This window comes from Jaculus jaculus, chromosome 1 (assembly GCF_020740685.1).
Source record: "Jaculus jaculus isolate mJacJac1 chromosome 1, mJacJac1.mat.Y.cur, whole genome shotgun sequence".
Classification (NCBI taxonomy): Eukaryota; Metazoa; Chordata; class Mammalia; order Rodentia; family Dipodidae; genus Jaculus; species Jaculus jaculus.
This window is the reverse complement of record NC_059102.1, coordinates 277292031-277306262: the sequence shown is the minus strand read 5'-3', so window position 1 is coordinate 277306262 and position 14232 is coordinate 277292031. Positions and strand designations below refer to the sequence as shown.

Sequence of the window (14232 nt, the reverse complement as noted above, 5' to 3'; positions counted from 1 at the left end):
TGGGCTAAAGTGAGACCTTGCCTCAACAACCAAACAAAATAAAAAAACCCTGAAAGATAAAACAGGACCAAAACCCCCCACAAAACTCCAATTCTATAAGGGAGGTTAAATCATTCCTGGATCCTAAGATCAGAGTTATCTAGCCCTTGACTAATGTCACCGCTTACCATTGACCCAAACATTTCTCAAAGGTGGGACTGGGGGTCTTGTTCTTGATGGTGTGTGTGTGTGTGTGTGTGTGTGTGTGTGTGTAAGAGAGAAATGCTAGAACTGCAAGTGAACACCAGATACCTGTGCTACTCTGTGCATGTGGCTTTAGGTGGGTGTCAGGGAATTGGTCCCAGGCCAAAAGGCTTTACACACGAGCACCTTTAACCACTGAGCCATCTCCCTGGCCCTGCATGTGTGTGTTTTAAAGGTAACCACATATTTATTACATAAGCCGAGGGAACAAGTCAAAGGCATCAAGGTTTAAAGTGCAGAGGACAGTTGATAGATATTCCTGACAAAAGGGTGAAGATGAGATCTAGGACACAAGTCAGGAGGTGAAGTGTGCTGCTGGGAAAATTCCTTGCCGGGTGTGCCAGAATCGAGGGGATTTGGCTGTACCTGCATTAATTTACTTTTGTTCTCACTGCTGGAGTCCTGGAAAACAACATGATGCATATGGGATATCATATTAACTACTTCCTTCTATGACAAACCTGAGAATAACAGGTGGTCATTATTTATTTTGGCTCATGGCTCCAGAAGGCTCAATCGCTATGTGCTTAGGCAGAGCACTGTGGCATTGGGAGTGTGTGGCAAAGGACACTCACTTCTTGGCAGATAGGAAACAGAGAGGGGGAAATTCAGGAAATGGTTAGGGCAAGATACAGCCCAAGAAGCACAGGACGCTAGTGACTTATTTCTTTCTAAGGCTCCTCATCCTACCTTCTACCTTCTGCCAGTAATGCCATCGTACTATGAGTCCATTAAGGGATAATTAGGTCTGTGCCCTCCTGGTGTAATTGTCCCTGGAAACGCCCTCATAGACATGCCTAGAATCTCCTAATTCAATCAAGTTGACAATGAAGATTAGTCTGCACAGATAGGGTGCCCTGAAGAGCCCTGTAGAATCCTGTTGTAATTGGGGACTGGTGGGGTTTTCTTATGTGGCTAGAGTAGCACATATGTAAAACATGGGGTGCTGGGGATGAGGGGGTGCAACAGTGAGCACTGACTGCGTGGAAATGAGAGTATGTTGGAGGATGCTGATATTATGGATAAAGATGATGACTGAGCCATTCTTCATGCTTCCTTCTCCTACAAGATCCCCACTTCAGTTGCCAGAATTATGGGCGTCGCTGAAGGATCTGAATCCACGGAATGTAATCTTCCCATTAATAGCACAGAAAATGCCTACCCAAGAAAATTCTCATTCAGCTGGCTCTTAGAGGGGAAACATCTCCAAATGTTACTGCTACAAGGACTGAATTTGTTGAGAACTTCCGCTGAGAATTGGAACTGAAGGAGACGTGTGATGATAGAAATGGAAATCTCTCTGGAAGTCTTTGGAATACAGCCCTTTCTACTTTCCAGTAATTTTCTGCCTGAAGCACTGACATGTCTAATTAATAATAATATTCTATTAAACAGTATGATTAATCTGAGAGATCATTATGCACAAGTAGATTAAAAAAGCAACCTAAGTCCCTTTGGTCTGATTTAAGATAAAATAAACGTGAACTTATCCAGAGAGAATTTCTCCCCCTCCTATGTGATGTAACTCGAGGGTACATTCTATCTCTGTGATTCTTTCAGTGTCTGTTCTTTATTATTTGATAATCTTAAAGGAGACTTTTGGACACATAGCACCTATTCAGTTACCCCTAATTTAATTATAATTTTGTATAAGCGCTTGAATATGAATATTATTTTTATAGAATATATCATTTATACAATGTCTGGGACAGAGCTGTTAATCGTAATATTTCACCAATCGGAGCAAAAATATCTTGGGAAAGTAGGCAGAGAAAGACCCCATGGGATATATATTTCAGACTTGATATATCTGAGGCTTGAACAAGCCTGATTGGAAAAATGGCAGGAGTATTGTTTTGCAAGTTCAATGATGGAGGGCAGCACAAACGGCCTTGCATTTTCAAATGGAAGTGGGAGCATTTTAAGAGTTATTGTTCCTTGGATTTCTCATTTATTGCTAGTAATGTTTGTGTGTGAGTGTGTGTGGCACATGTTTGTGTGCATGTGTGTGGGTGCATGTACATGCACAGAGGTCAATGTTGGCTATCTTTTCCAGTTGCTCTCTACCTTGTAACTAGCAACATTTTTGTTAAACTTTCCCATTGTTGAACACTGGAGTACAGTCATTAAAAAATCTCGGTTTAAAAGTCATTAACAGGGCTAGAGAGATGGCTTAGCAGTTAAGCGCTGGCCTGTGAAACCTAAGGACCCCGGTTGAAAGCTCTGTTCCCCAGAACTCTCGTAAGCCAGTTGAACAAGGGGGCGCACACATCTGGAGTTCATTTGCAGTGGCTGGAGGCCCTGGTGCACCCATTCTCTCTCTCATTATCTCTCTGCCTCTTTCTCTCCCTGTTTCTCTCAAATAGATAAAAATAAAAATAAATTTAAAGATATGTGTCACCTCAGCAAGTGGTATTAAAAAAAAGTCACTTCTTCCTTGGGAAAACACCAAATGGCGGATGATGCTGGTGCAGCGGGAGGCCCGGAGGACCCGGCCCGGGCCTGGGAGGCCGCGCGGCTTCCCTGGAGGTTTCGGCAGCGGTCTCCGGGGTCGTGGTGCCGAGGCCGCGGGGCCCGTGGAGGCAAAGCCGAAGACAAGGAGTGGATCCCCGTCACCAAGCTGGGACGCCTGGTCAAGGACATGAAGATCAAGTCCCTGGAGGAGATCTATCTGTTCTCCCTGCCCATCACGGACTCTGAAATTACTGACTTCTTGGGTGCTTCTCCTGAGGATGAGACTTTGAAGGTCATGCCAGTGCAGAATCACACTCGCACTGGGCAGCGGACCAGGTTCAAGACTTTTGTCGCCATTGGGGACTGCAACTGTCATGCCGGCCTGGGTGTCAAGTGCTCTAAGGAGGTAGCCACTGCCATCCAAGGGGCCATCACCTTGGCCAAGCTCTCCATTGTGCCTGTCTGGAGAGGCTACTGGGGGAACAAGATGGGCAAGCCCCACACAGTCCCCTGTAAAGTGGCAGGCCGCTGCGGTTCTGTTCTGGGGGCCTTTCCCCTGCCCCCAGGGACACTGGCATTGTCTCTGCCCCCGTGCCCAAGAAGCTGCTGCTGATGGCTGGTATTGATGACTGCTGCACTTCAGCCAGGGGCCACCCTGGGCGACTTTGCTAAGGCCACTTTTGACGCCATCTGTAAGTCCTACAGCTGTCTGACCCCCCGACCTCTGAAAAGAGACTGTGTTCACCAAGTCTGCCTACCAGGAATTCACTGACCATCTTGTGAAAACCCACACCAGAGTCTCAGTGCAGAGGACCCAGGCTCCAGCTGTAGCTACCACACAGGGATTTTATACAGAAGCAAATAAATAAAAGTGGATTAAGCCTGTAAAAAAAAGTCATTAACAGCCTTAACCAGCAGTGCACTGTGTGAATTTACACAACCAGCCATCTAGGCAAGATGCGCCCATTAGTGCAATATTGGTATGACTCTTGTGGGGATTACCAACTGACCTCTGATTGGATTTGAGGCCTGCTCCACAGGACAGAACTCATGCCTGGTACTAGTTTATGGCTAAAAAAACAAACAAACAAACAAACAAAAAAGCTATGGCTAGAAAGGTCATAGGTCCTAAGTGGGAAGCTATTGCTATTGTTTGTCTAAATGGATATTTTGTGCCCATCAAATTGCTCTTTGAATACTTACGTTTATGCCCATAGATGAGTGCTATTGTCACTGATGGCCAGAGAAGCTACATTTTGCAGATGGTGGTAACTACTGGAGACTCCAAAGTTGTCCAAGGGCTGAGAAGAAGTGACTGGTGAGTGCTTAGCACTGAGAAATGTGTATCATATTCTCGAAGGCTCAGGCACCATTGTGTAAGAGGGGGCTGAAAGAATGTGTAAGAGCCAGAGGTGGGAGGAGTGTTGAAATGTCTTCTGAACATGAAGTGGCCATTGCATTATGACATAGTGGCTGTGGTCATGCACAAGACCTGCACAGTATTGGGCCCACTGAAGTTTCATTATGGATGACTGAGGGCAAAAAAGACATCAAAAAAGAAGAGTGGCTAGCTGGAAAGAAGAAGGGGCTCAGTGAAAGGGGGAGGAAAGGAGAAACAGAAGGCAAGGGAAGGGGATGATGATAAGTAAGTACATGTATGAACATTGTCAATGAAACGTTTAAAAATATCTAAACTTGGTCTCCCCTTAGCTTTAATTCTGAGCTTTGCTTCTTGGCTGATGTGAATCCTTGGATAAGGTGGCTAATGCCTCAAGGCTTAGGGTCCTCACTGGGGAGGACCCGAATCCTAAATTGGGGAGATCACTGAGTTACTGGGAATAGCCTCCCCTATCTGTGTGCCTCTGAGATCTCATTGATTTCCAGATGTTCTAAGCAGTAGGAAAATGGGGGCAGCAAAACCAGTCATGAAACTTAGAAGTATATGAGGAGCTGAGAACAGGTGGCTCACGCCAGACATCTTAGTGCTTGGAAGGCTGAGCAGGAGGCTGGCAAGGCCAAGGCCAACCTGAGATATTAGATTTTTGTCTCAAAAAGAAACCAAAAACAAACAGAAAATATGTGATGAATTTAAAGCCTAGAGTCTCTTGGTTGTTAAAAGCCAGTAGTTGCAAACATATTTTTGGGACATATCTAAGTTTTAGGGATTCTTTTATCTTTTACTGAATTGCCTCTAATCTGAAATTTAAAAAAAAAAATTTGGGGCAAGAGAGATGGCTCAGCAGTTGGAGGCACTTGTTTGCAAAGCCTGATGGTCTGTGTTCAATTCCCCAGTGCCCACATAAAGCCAGATGCACAAAGTGACACATGCATCTGCAGTTTGTTTGCAGTAGCAGGAGGCTCTGGGGTGCCCATACTCACTCTCTGCCTGTAAATGAATGAATGAATGAATGAATAAATAAAATTTGCTTGCGTGTGTGTGTGCGTGCTCAATGTGGTGTGTGTGGTGTATGTGCATGCATGTGCCTTTGTCACAATCACTATGCTCCCCTGTGGTATCTGGAGTGGACTGTTGGGGGTCCTTCTCCGTTGCCCTTCTTCCTGGTCTTGTTTTTGCCCCTGTGTCTCTTTGTAATGATTCCAGAGCTTGTGGGGCTGAGATGATTTTTGGGTCTCTGCTCTCATGTGGGACTGGGATTACAGGCATGTGTGGCCATGACCAACTGTGAGACCTGGAGCTTTGAACTCCGGTAGTCTCAGGCATCCTTAGGCCCTCATGTTGAACCATCTCTCCAGGCCTAACTTGGAATTTTAACTATTAAAGATTTATATATGAGATAAATATTGGAGCCAGATGGCAGTTGCCTCTATTTTATAATACTTGTGTATTATGCATAATACTTCATAGTTCACATGTCATGATAAAATTTTAGTGTATGGACAATACTGATAGTGAACAATTTATTTCCTGAGGCAGAATCTCAGGCATCCTACGTATCCTCAAACTCTAGGTAGCTGAGGATGACCTTGGACTTCTGATTTTCCTGCGTCTGCTTCCTGAGTGCTAGGATTACAGGTGTGAACCACACTTGGTTTCAAGAGTGACCAATTTTACCTAACATCTGATTTTTATTTTTTTACTTTTTGAGGTAGGTTCTCACTCTAGCCCAAGCTTACCTGGAATTCACTATGTGGTCTCAGGGTGGCCTCAAAGTCATGGTGTTCCTCCTATATCTGCCTCCCTGATGGCATTAAATGCATGGCCAGCATGCCCAGCTAACATTTGATTTTGGCTTAAACATTATCTCTATCATCTTGACATCAGTGATCAAAGGTTAGAGTTCATAAAATGCACACATACACACACATGCACACACACTTGCAATCCACCTATGGGGAGTGTCCAGTGAAACACAGTACCACCCAGACATTGGTATTTATAAGTGTGGATAAGGGTGTTGTTGATTTGTACTGCTATATAATGGAATGACTGGCTTTGGAAACATTTCAATAATTCTTCTCAGTAAATAAAGTAGGGATTGAAAAAAGAGAGTAAATGATGAAGTCAAAAATACATCATAATTTGTATAAATGAAGTTTTCAAGTATGATTGCAGGGCTAGCGAGATGGCTCAGTAGTTAAAAGTCTGATGGGATGGGTTTGATTCCCCAGTACCCACCTAGAGCCAGATGCACGAAATAGTGCAAGTGTCGAGTTTGTTTGCAGTGGCAGTAGGCCCTGGCATGCCCATACTCACTCATTGAATCTGTTTGTGTTTCTATCAAATAAGTAAATAAAATATTAAACAATAAATTATGATTGAAAAATGAAAGCAACTGTTTCTTAGAAGATATTGAAGATAAAAATCTTTAAAAAATATATTTACTTATTTTAGAGAGAGAATGGGTGTGCCAGGACCTCTAGCCACTGCAAAAGAACTCTAGATGCATGTGCCACCATGTGCATCTGGCTTATATGGGCTTTGCAGAGTCAAATCTGGGTCCTTACGTTTTGCAGGCAAGCACCTTAACTGCTAAGCCATCTCCCCAACCCTGAAAATAAAATCTGAAACTACAATCTGTTGTCAAATTGGACTTGTTAAGGAGACAAGAGCACAAAGCATAATTTATAACATGGCATGTATGCTTTTAAGGTGCACTGATGCAGGTGTTTATGTAATTTCTCAGATATTTATCTGTCCTTAAAGTGTGCATGCATTTGTTGAAAATTCTCTTTGTGTGTGTTTGTGTATTTGTGTATGTTGCTAGGCTTGAACCTAAGGCCTCGTACAAGCTAGCTAAACAAGCTGTCTGTCCCTGAGCCACACCCCCAGACTGAAATTCTTTAGGTTGGGTGAAGTATACCTCATATAAACATTTATGGGTATGTGCAGACATTCTTGTTTTTTTTTTTTTTAAATTAATTTATTTATTTGAGAGTGACAGACACAGAGAGAAGGACAGATAGAGAGAGAGAGAGAGAATGGGCGTGCCAGGGCTTCCAGCCTCTGCAAACGAACTCCAGACTGCGACCCCTCGTGCATCTGGCTAACATGGGACCTGGGGAACCGAGCCTCGAACCGGGGTCCTTAGGCTTCACAGGCAAGCATTTAACCGCTAAGCCATCTCTCCAGCCCAACATTCTTGGTTTTAAGAATCATCAGCTATCAATTCTTCCCATGAGAGTTGAGCACATGCATGCTCAGAGGTGAAGTGATGTGCCAAGCCCACACTGCTCATTCATGACCAAATAGTAACTGCTCGACCAAAGGAACTCTCAGGCTGTTTCTATATCTTCCTTCCTCTTCTGTGGGTGACTTTTGGAGCTGTGAAGATTATCAGATGCCTCCTAACTCAGCTGATTTTTTTTTTTAAATTCTGTGTTTAGAAGCTAACCCTTACGTTTTATCAGCACTTAGTGTAGTACAAGTAGCCGAGGCTTTCAAGCAAAATTAACTTGGGCTCAAATGTAGATTCACATTCAGGTACCTGGTGTGCATGTGTGTGTGTGTAGTATGTGGTGTGTGTGAATTCTGGGGCTGGAGAGATGGCTTAGTGGCTATGACACTTGCCTACGAAGCCTAAGGACCCATGTTTGACTCTCCAGATCCCACATAAGCCAGATGCACAAGGTGATGCATGCTCCAGGGTGCATATGACCACTAGGTGGTGCAAACATCTGGAGTTTCATTATAGTGACTGGAGGCCCTGGTGCACCAATTTTCTCTCTCTCATTAAAAAGGGACAGTCTGATGGGCTTGCCTAAGGGGGATAAAAGAGCCATTCTGAATAGGGACACCCATGCATGTGCATATATTGTGTTAGTAAATCTCATAAGCACATAATAAAACTCATGTGTGTTCATGTGAGTTCCACTGCTTCAGAAGCTCTGGAAATGGGGGCAGAAGCCAGGGTAGGGGTCTCATCATCTCTGTCACTCTCCTTTGAGAAGTCCATATACTCCTTTCCCCTGAAAGTAAAACCTGGCCTCCTCAGTTGGTATTATTTTCAGCAGCCCATGAGCCTCTGGAAAGTTATAAAGTGGGGGTGATTCAGTTTTTAGAAATATTTTTAATATTTTTATTAATTGCAAGGACTGAGAGTGAGAAACATAGAGAGACAACAGGACCTCTAGCTGCTGCAATTGGACTCTTCATAACTTTGTGCATTTGGCTTTACATGGGAACTGAAGCAGGGTCCTTAGACTTTGCAGGCAAGTGCTTTGACCACTGGGCCATCTCTCCAGTCCAGATTCAGTCTTTGTCATCACCTAGACAGCTGGTCTCTATATGAGAAGAGGGTCCCATCCCAGCTGGCCTCTCCATTTGTCTTGTGAGGGTATCTGTTACATGCTGCTGTGACAAGCACCTGATGAAAGCAACTTAAGGAAGCAAGGATTTATTTGGGCTCATGGTTTAAGAGTCCAGTCCATCAGGTAGGGAAGATATGGTAGTGAAAGTGGCTAGCTGTGGCTGGAGGACCATGAGGGGGCTGAGTACACTGTGTCAGCAGTCGGAAAGCAGATAGAGATGAATGCTGGCATTCCACTTGCTCTTCCACTTTTCCAGTCTAGAATCCCCACCCATGGATTAGCACCATCCACATTTAGGGTAAGTCTTCCTACCTTGGCTTAACCTCTGTGGAAATGTCCTCACTGACACGTCCAGAGGTCTGTCTCCAGTATGATTCTAAATCCCATTCAGGGAGACAAGATTAGCCATCTCAGAGAGGCTGGTGAGAACGTTTTCTTTGAGTCGTGTGAGCTCTCTTCTCTTCTTCTTCAGTGTGCTAAAGCCCAAGATGATCTCAGCCTGGGTCTCCGAGGCTGGGCGCTGTGGCAGATGCTAACTTTACCTCTGTGATGCTTGCTGGAAGTCTCTGGGGAATCACCATGATAAATTGTTTTCAAACAGTTGTAGAAGAAGCATTTCCAGATGGACAACACAATTATGGTGTCGCTGAAGCATGCATTGTTTAAGTTGGGGCTTCGCTAGCGTGACTCAGCGAGTGTCTGCAGCAGGTGGTTATAATAACAACACCAACAGGTCGTGCCTTCTTTTGTCCACACCCGTTGATATGTGGTGCACTTTTCTTCCTATCCAAAAAAAAAGAAATGGAGCCTCTTTCTCTATCTTTTTGACTCTGGGCTGCCTTCGTGACTTGTTTCGCCTACTGCAGTAGGATGGAAATGGATGTTTTAGACTTCCATGTCTAGTAGTCCCTGTCTCCAGAGGGGGATTCACCTATGGAGGCCTAGGCTGTCCTGCTGGGGACAGACGTCCTGGGGAACAGCCTCAGGCAGCACTCATGTCCAGGCACTTGGGACGGGCACTCTTGAATTCTCAGTTAAACCACTGTTCTGAGTTAAAACCCAAGTTCTTGGCACATAGGTTTTATGTGCAAGTCAATTGTTTGCTTAGATATGGTTTGTATGCAGCAATAACAATTCTAGTTGCTAATCAGTCATCTTATAAGCTTCTATTAAAAAGAGACGATGGGGCTAGGGAGATAGCTCAGTGGTTAAAAGTTCTTGCTGTGCAAGCCTGACAACTACAGTTCAGTTCCCCAGAATCCACATATGTATCTGTAGTCCTTACATGGCTACAGCAGTGAGAGGCAGAGACAGGATAATCCCAAAGCTTGTGGGCCAGCTAGTCCGGCATTCGTAGCAGCAAGTTCAAGAGACCTTGTCTGAAACAAGGAAATGTGGAAGGCAAGGACCGACACCCTGAGATTGCTCTCTGACCTCCATAAGTGCGCCATGGTATGGAGGTGCCCATGCATATACACACACATATACACAATCCCCCCGCCAAAAAACAAATGATTACGATTCTGATTTGAGATGTCTAGTGGGAAGGTATTGTCTCATACCTGTATAATGCCCCTTCCATGTGGCTCTTTTTCCTTGAAAAAAAATTAAATCTAGAGAGAACTTGATACTTGAGCAAACATTTAAATAGAAGGTAAGTTTACCAGTTGTTATCATCTTGCCAGACTGATATCCATTGATTGTCTGCTCTCCTACCTTTTTGGTAAAATAATTCAAAATTAAGTTGAAGATGTCAGTCACCTCATCCTGAGGTACTTGAACATTTGTCACCCTGGAGGAGAAGCTTCTGTGACCACATTACCATTCTCACGTACAAGAATGTTAACACTGATTCTGCAATACCCCTGGGTTTATGATGTATATTCAAATTCCTAAATTTGAAAGTATCCCTGGTAGATTGAAAAAAAAAAAATAAAAGCCTCCTCATGTCAAACAAAAGGAACCTCATTGTTTATGTTCTGGATCACTGAGGACTGAACCCATAAGCACGTGCTTACAGGTGAGCTACACCCCAGCCCTCTCCTCTTGCTTCCCAAGATGTCTCTTCCCATCACCATTTTTCTCCCTGCCTGTTGAATCCTCAGCCATGCCTGGCATCTATCTCCCTTTTCCTAACTTCGCAGACCCCTCTTCAGTTCCGCTCCACCCTGCGGCTGCTCTTCGCAGCAGACTGTCCATGGCGAGTACAGAGGCCAGCACTAGCTGCTGCTAGGTTTGAGCTGCCAGTTCCCAGCATAGCTATTGGTCTCCTGACTTCTGAACTCCGCTGACCTTTCTGTAAGGTCTCCTGCAGTCCAGTGATCGCCATCTCCAGGCTCTGTCGTACTTCCACTAGATTGTGATCTCTCTCCAGGGCGGGGAGCCCACTCTGTGTTTTTTCAGCCCTGATGACCTAGTACAGTGCCTAGTGTGTGGTAAATGTCCAGCAAATGCTTGAGATAAGAGGATGACTGAAAACAAACAGATGAGTCTGGCTAAATGGCTCTATATATGATCAGCTACCAAAAAGCAAAGTCTCAGCTTTACTACACTACTACATTATGGAGCCTGCTAAAATCTGTGTACATAGTAAGTGATATTTAACTTGTGAATTTAAGATAGTCCTTAAAACAAAGGCAGCTCATTGCAGTTAAATCTCACACAACCATGATTGTCAAACTTGCTTTTGAGGTCACCAAGCTCTTTATTTCAAATGTCTTTAGTTCTAGCTCTTAGTTTTTGAGATAATTACATAAAAATTGAGATTGAGATACTGGCCGTCTCATACTTTAATTTTTATTTAGTTATTTTGTTGTTGTTGTTGAGACAATGTCTTACACTACAGCTCAGGCTGACTCAGAATTCCTTTTTAGTCTAGGTTGGCTTTGAATTTGTGGCAATCCTGCCTCAGTCTCCAGAGTGCTGGGATTATATGCATGAGTCACCATACCCAGACATAATCTTCTCATAGGCTTAAAAAAAAAAAGACAAGGCAAAGAACTGTATGAATAATATACAAGTTTAAAAGTTTATGTTTGCTTTTTGTGTCTTTTTATATCGATAAAATATGTTTCCCCTATCATAAGCAATTTAGGAAACGTATGAATAAAACCATTCACATGTGCTAGGACGCTAATCTTGCCCTGGAAGATTTGCTTTTCATTCTTACTTTTGCTGCAATACTCCACGGGCAGCCTTTGTGTTTCTAAATATTGAAATCAGAATATCCATGCCCATGCCAGTGAAACACGGGAAGCTGAAAGTTTATAGTATTTCCAGACAATGAACATACAATGTATTTTGCATGTCATTTTTATCTCCCTCCATCAAGTGTAACAGTATGTTGAATTTGCCATGGGCCTTTAAAGCTTCGATGTTGAGGAGAGCTCTGCATGAAATTTTAAAGAGACTGGACCTTTCATCTGCCACAACAGCAGGGCACCTCACTATAAGGGACAAGAAAGGAAGAGGGGGTGGGAGTGTTCATATCTCTGAGGCAGAAGCAAAAAAAAAAAAACAAAAAAAAAAACAGCAGAAGCAATTATTTCATCAAAGGTTGATTTTTTTCCCTATTCTATGTATATAGTCATATTTCTTAGCTGGAGAGTACCTTTGTTACCTGTATTTCTGGATGTGTGTTAAAATTGCAAGTTCTAGCTGGGTGGGGAGGCGCATACCTTTAATCCCAGCACTTGGGAGGCAGAGGTAAGAGGATCGCCATGAGTTCAAGGCCACCCTGAGACTACATAGTTAATTCCAGGTTAGCCTGGGCTAGAGTAAAACCCTACCTCAAAAAAACAACAACAACAACAAAAAATTTGCAGGTTCCATGTGGTCAAAGTAGGGGAAAATGCCTAAATGGAGTGTTTATTTTAGGTGATGTTACTGATAATTGCATCTAGTGTGCTCACACAGGACCTACAGTTTGGGAATTTGGCATTTCCCAGAGTCTGGAGTCTGTTTATGTGCTAGGGATGAGAATGCTGCAGGCACACGTCTCCTTCTTGATGTTCCACCCCTTTTGCTCTCATAAACACTAGAGTGAACTTTGACTGGTTTGGGAGAGCAAGAGAGCCTCATCTTTCCACCTCTGTGGTTATTTTGATTCTTCTCTGGGCCTTCCTGGCCATGGAGTCCATTTGTACCATTTCCTATGCATGGATATTACTCTCCTGGCAGTGAGGAAACCACATGTGGGCTGCCATCTTGCTTTATTATGATCTTGAGAGATCCTTAGAATATCATGCCTGGACGTCTCCATTGGCCAGATGTAAACCTCTCACTCATACAGAGCTCCAGAGGGCTGTCGGGGTTGGGAGACCCATGTTCCCCTCTGGATGTTAGATTAGCCTTGTTATTTCCTTCCTTGCTCTGCCGTTCTATTGCTCTAGCCTTGGGTGAGTTACTATAACCTCTCTTTAACCTTGTTTTTTTTTTTTTTTTTCCCTCTGGTAACTTGAGAGAATTGACAGGAGGGTTCGTGCTTGGGCTTTGAGGACTGACTGGATCAAACCCTTTTTCTTTATCTTAGTTTTTTATTGGTGCTCTAACAAATGACTACCAATTTGGTAGCTTAAATGAACATAACTTTGTTCTTGTAAGGTGTTGGAGTCCAGAATCCAAATTGAGTCTTTAGGACTGAAGGTGTTGGTAGGGTTGTATCCCTTGTGGAGGCTCCAGGGAAGAATGTGTTTCCTTGTCTTCAGTGGTTTATTCTGGCTGCCTGCATTCAGTGGCCCCATATTCAAAGTGTGTCACTCCAACTCTGTCTCGATCATTCCATGCCATCTTTCTTGAGATTCTTAGTCACATCTGCAAAGTCCCTGTCAAAGATTCTGGGGAGTAGGCTATAGTCAACTACTCCCTTCAGTTTTTTTTAAAAAAATATTTATTTATTGGCAGGGGGAGAGAGAGAGAGGAGAGAGAGAAAGAGAGAGAGGGAGAAAGAGAGAGAGAGAGAGAAAGAGAGAGAGAAAGAGAGAGAGAAAGACAGAGAGAGAGAAAAAACAGGTGTGCCAGGGCCTCCAGCCACTGAAAATGAACACCAGATGCTTGTGCCACCTTGTGCATCTGACTTTACATGGGTACTGGGGAATTGGAGTGTGGTTGCTAGGTTTTGCCGGCAAGCGCCTTAACTGCTGAGCCATCTCTCCAGCCCTCCCTTCAGTTTTGTATTACATAAACATGTTTGCAAATCTCATGCAATTTCTTCTGGTGTGTGGATGTATAACTCATCCCAACCTCAAATGGCAGTGACCATGAACTTCTGAAACACATGGGAGAAAGAACTTCACAACCTCTCCAAGGCCCCCGGGAGAGTCAACACTGCGATCAGCTTCAGAGGAGCAAATTTCTTTTGGCAGTGGCTCTCTAAGTCATTGGAACTATTTTTCTGGCATGTTTTGGGTCTCTGAGGAGGCCGGTTCTGCAGGTTCAGATTTGTGCTTCAGCCCACTTCTGGAGTGCAAAGATATCACAATCTAAGCTGTTTGGAGCTTCCTCAGAGGATGGAGACATTTCTTCTCTTTTATGTTACAAACTTCTCCTTCCCCCCGCTCTATCTCCCTCTCTCTCTATCTCCCTCTCTTTTGGATAATACCTTCTCTGATCAACTGATTATGGTATTGGAAAATTCTTTAGCTCTTCATGAAGCAGTCACTTTCACCTCTGTGTATACTTGCGCTATCTACACCACATTCTACACGAGTGTAAGTATCTGTATCTGTGCCACCCACTAGAGAGACCTCCTTGATGCAGGATTCCTGT

General features: G+C 43.8%; 1 pseudogene; it reads left to right on the top strand.

Moving 5' to 3' along the window:
- The first annotated feature begins 2695 nt into the window (after nucleotides 1–2695).
- Nucleotides 2696–3566, top strand: LOC101601538 (annotated as a pseudogene).
- Nucleotides 3567–14232: the final 10666 nt, after the last annotated feature.